At 45.5% G+C, this 4904-nt stretch overlaps 1 long non-coding RNA gene across 2 annotated transcripts; it reads right to left on the reverse strand.

Moving 5' to 3' along the window:
- Positions 1 to 899: 899 nt before the first annotated feature.
- LOC102950096 lies at positions 900 to 2309 on the reverse strand. 2 transcript variants are annotated; one of them, XR_006217290.1, is made up of 4 exons: positions 2151 to 2309; positions 1907 to 2014; positions 1630 to 1822; positions 900 to 1051 (listed from the first exon to the last, which is right to left on the reverse strand). It is a non-coding gene; the product is annotated as an uncharacterized LOC102950096 (long non-coding RNA). The 2 variants fall into 2 exon arrangements; XR_006217289.1 differs by lacking the exon at positions 900 to 1051 and having other exon boundaries at positions 1258 to 1822.
- Positions 2310 to 4904: the final 2595 nt, after the last annotated feature.

Below are 4904 nucleotides of genomic sequence, written 5' to 3' on the forward strand. Positions count from 1 at the left end.
ATGAGGCAAGAAAAAGAAATGAAAGGCTTAAAGATTGGGAAGGGAAAAGGCAAAATATTCTTATTCATAGATGACATGAAGTTGTACATAGAAAATCCCACAGAATCACAAGCTACTAGAATTAATAGGTGTATCTAGCCAAGTCACTGAATGCAAGTGATATACTCAGATAAATTACAGTTTTTTATACCAGCAACAAAAAAATAGAAAATCAAATCATAAAAAGCAATGCAATAATAGGTGGGTGATACCTAAAGGGTATGTGGTTTCTTTACAAGGTGATAGAATGCTCTAAAATTTATTATGGTGAGGATTACACATATCTGTGAATATACTACCATTGAATTGCACACTTTAAATGGACAAATTGTATAGTATGTGAATTACATCTCAGTAAAGCTGTTCTTTTAGAAAAAAAGACAAAAGTAGGTATTGCAGAGGCTCTCCTTCTTACACTACCCATCACCAGTACTTAGAAAAATTCCTTAGGGGTGCCTGGGTGGTTCATTCGGTTAAGCATCTGATGTCGGATCAGGTCATGATGTCATGGTTCCTGAGTTCCAACCCACAGCGGCTCTCTGCTGTCAGTGCAGAGAGCCTTCCTCAAATTCTCTGTACCCACCCCTGCTCTCTCTGCCCCTCCCCTGCTTGCATGCTCTCTCTCTCTCTCAAAAATAAATAAAAACATTTTAAAAATCCTTATAAAAAATACAATTTATAAAAAACAAAAAACAAAAAAAAAATTAAAAAAATTAAAAAAATACAATTTACAACAGCAGCAAAACCCTTCCAATGCCCAGGAACAAATCTAACGAAAAATGTGCAAGACTCCTACACTGAAACTGTAAGACATTATGGAGAGAATTTAAGGTCTTAAATAAGTGGAGAGATATACCATGTTCACGAATGGGAAGACTCATATTTTAATGATACCACCTCTCACCAAACAGATATATAGATTCAATACAATTCCAGTCAAAATTCCACCAGGTTGATGGTTTATTGAAACTGAACTCAGGTAGTTCAGTCCATGGCCCACTGGAACTGGACACTAGAGGAAAAAAAAAATCCAAATGTCACAGTGTACCCTGTGCCCAGGGTTATGGGCAGCCATAACTGAAAAATCATTAACACCCTCAATTATAAGACCAGGACCCTGGAAAACCCAACTGGGAGTAGAATGAGAAGATAAAATATATTCTCAATTCAAACAGACGATTACCATGCTTTCAGTAGACACAAGAGAAAGAACCATAATTGACTAAATACATTTTTATTTAAATAAGAATGGTAGAGAGGACTGGCATTTGTCACCCTGCACAAGTAATATCATTGGGGATGTGGCTTCCTGGCTGGGGAGATGGCTCCCTTCCCAGGGGACATAGTGTGCAGTGAGTCCCTTGGCAAGGACTTGGTGAGTGGGGCAAGAAATCCCTGGGGCCACACGCCCATGGGTATCAGCTTGCGTGACTTGCCTTTGCAAGAAATTCTTGACCCACCCCAAGATAGCAGCTGGGCCTTGGCCTTGGTCTTGGCCTTGGGCTCTGGAGAACTCTGGGAGAGTTGAGGCCTGAAGATAACCACTGGAGGAGACTGCTGCTTCCTCCCTACTGACAATTTAGGGAGTACCTGAGAGGTTGGGCGGGAAACTGGAGAGGGCCGGGGGTGTAGCACTGCCTTGGTCCTCACGCTGCACCCACAGAGGCAGGGCTCAGAGACATGGGGCACAGAGAAGCAGAGCTTGGTCCCCGGTGAGTTAGAGGGCAGAGACTGAGGGCTTCCCTCTGCCTCCCACCTTGATCCCTTGGGGCTCCTGGCTTTCCTAAAGGAGGGGAAATTCAGATCAGTTGAAAAGAGAAATAAAGAAAATGCTACGACAACCTCCCTGTCCCAATGCAATACTCACCCTGCCTCTTTCCGAAGGAAGTTGTCTTCCTCCAGGAGCAAGGACTTAGACATGGATTTTACAAAAGGATGTCTCTTCATTTTCTCTAAAATGAAGAGAAATTGGGAGCTGGGGTGGGAGGGAGTGAAATATCAGTGAGTCAGAGGAGTTTTCTGGGAAGGGAGAGGAGGGTAAAGGACAAGGAGGAGAGGATTCAGCCTGGGAGATTAGAACATCCCACAAAACCCTCTCTCCCAACACACACCTCTAGTAGGGGAATTGGTCAGACTGACTCTTTTATACAGTCTGGGCTGGAAACTGGAATGTGAGAGAGGGGACAAGAGGAAAGATGTAACTGAAGACAAGGGGGAGTTCTCTTTTCCACCTCTTGCAGTGTCTTTTTGAATCCATGGAAGTCCACTTAATACACATCACTGAAGGCGCCTGTCCCTACTATGATGTCACAGATGGGTTGCAGCTAGTCAATCCCAAAGACCCCCATGTTGAGTCGCTGAGTTGTGGACCTCTCCATGGAGCCTAGAAGGCCCTGCCTGCCTCTTCCTTTGGTAGTACACTAACAGCATCAGTTCTGGGAACATGTCAGGCTTTTTCATCACTCCAGTTACCATGTGCCCAGAACTGTAGGACCTGTCATGGAGAATACGGCACTCTTCCTGATCTCACAGAGCCTGCAGCCTAGCTGGGGAGAAGCACACACAGGACACCATGTGAATACCACTGGCGATTACCCCCCATCTGCTGGATTGAATGTGTTGACACCAAGAGCTAATACGGTCCACTCCACAGGCTGGTTGGTCCAGAAAGCTTTCTGCTGGGGGAGGAAGAGTGGAGTTGGGCTTAAGAATGCATGAGTTTGGGTCAAGGAACCAGGAAAGAGTAGCTGGAACAAATGTAAAGTAGGATCAGGAATCAGAAGACCACTTGGCTGGGGTAAGGGATTCACATTTGAGAGAACCAGGCAAAAAGAGGGCTGGAAAAGCAGTGGGAGGGTCTTAGATTCCAAGGAGAGAGAATTTATGGCTTACTGAGGGTAATGGAAAGCCCCTGGAGATGAGCTAGAGAATTATATCAGCCAGGGTCCCCACAGGAAAGAGACGACACATTCTTCAAAGTTTGAAATTCTTTCAAGTTTGAAGAATTGAAAGAAAATTTGATGAAGGGTGTATTAGGTTTCCTAGAGCTTCTGTAACAAATTACCACAAGCTGGGTGGCTGAAACAGCAGACATTTACTTCTCTCCCAGTTCTGGAAGCTAGAGGTCTGAACTTAAGGTGTCGACAAGGTTAGTTCCTTCTGGATGCTCTAAGAGAAAACTGTCCCATACCTCCCTCCTAGCTTCTGGTGGTTGCCTGTAATCCTTGGTGTTCCCTGGCTTGTAGTTGAATCATTCCAACCTCTGCCTGTATCACAATATGGCCGTCTTCCTTGTGTCTTCACATGGCCTTCTTAGAAGGGCATCAGTTAGGGCCTACCCCAAATCAGTATGACCTCATCTTGACTAGTTACATCTCCAAAAACCCTCCTTCCAAACAAGGTTCTGAGATTCTAGATGGACATGAATTTAGGAGGAAGAAACTACTCAACCAACACAAAGGGACTATAACATACAAAGGCATATATGGACAGATCAGGGGAAACCCCAAGGGATAGTGCAGTGGCTGGGGCTATAAAAGCAGAGAGATGTAACCACTTCTTAAAGAAAAAAGGAAGAATCAATTAGAAGAACCAGGAGGAGAATCAGAGAAGACTACCTGGAGAGGAGCTGTGCCCTTTGGTGAAGCCCAGATCAACCCTCTGGGGAAAGAATCAGGGAGACATGTGCTCTACCCTCACTCTACTCCCTCCCTTGGACCTTCATTCAGGTTTCCCATCCAACATGAAACCAAACCAGGGCATGAAGGCCATTCATGCAGCCCATACAGACCATCCACCCAAGGTGGCCAAACATGGGTTCTAGAGAGGCAAATGGAAGATGGCCAGTATGTGGCATAATGCCAGTAAGGGATTGACAGCAAGACACATTGAGAGAAGGCAGATGAAGACCCAGGAGAGAATAAAGGTCTGGACAGGGACTGTGGGGTGACAGTGTCTCCCCAGCCCTCACATATGGTATTCTTTAACATTTTTTTTAATGTTTATTTATTTTTGAGAGAGTGAGAGACAGAGTGCGAGAGGGGGAGGGGCAGAGAGAGAGAGGGAGACACAGAATCCAAAGCAGGCTCCAGGCTCTGTACTGTCATCACAGAGCCCAATGTGAGGCTCGAACTCAAGAACTGCGAGATTATAACCTGAGCTGAAGTCAGACGCTTAACTGACTAAGCCACCCAGGCGCCCCACATCTGGTCTTCTTTAGACATCAGTCATGTGGCTGAGTTTGAAGCACACATTTGTGTCAGGACAGGAAACCTCGGGAGTAGAAGGATGGATCCCAGACACTGGGAAAGGAAGCATGATGGGGTGACTTAAAGCATCTGAGTCCACACGCCGGCCTGGGACCAAATTTAATCATAGTCACATTTGTTGGCCGACTCAGTTTTTGAAACTTGAATTTGAATACCTTTTGGTGGAGCTTTTGGTCCCTTTGCCCTCAGCCTGAACCATTTCCCATTGTCCCCTTCGGTTCACACTTAACTCATGTCTATTACCTGCCTAGCCCCTGGAAGCATTTGAGTGTTCAAGCATTGAGTGTTCAAGTATCTACTTGAAGACATAGAGTGGAGAGAAGAAAAAGACTAGCCTTTGGGACAAAGTTCCCCATTGCTATTCATTCCCTTGCCCCACATAAGACAGAATCATGGGGGTAGGGGAAGGGATAGCCCTCCCCCCGCCCCCGAACATCGAACATCGGAAAAGGCCAGGTGAGGGAATGGCCCAAGTGAAGGGCTAGTGAAAAGGCTTTCCTTAAATGGAAAGGTTTCCTGGGAAGCCCTTAGCTTTTGTTTCAGATACTTCTTGTCTGTTAGGGGACTTGGACAAATTCTCTAACACCTCTGAGTCTC

This window comes from Panthera tigris, chromosome B2, assembly GCF_018350195.1.
Source record: "Panthera tigris isolate Pti1 chromosome B2, P.tigris_Pti1_mat1.1, whole genome shotgun sequence".
Taxonomy (NCBI): Eukaryota; Metazoa; Chordata; class Mammalia; order Carnivora; family Felidae; genus Panthera; species Panthera tigris.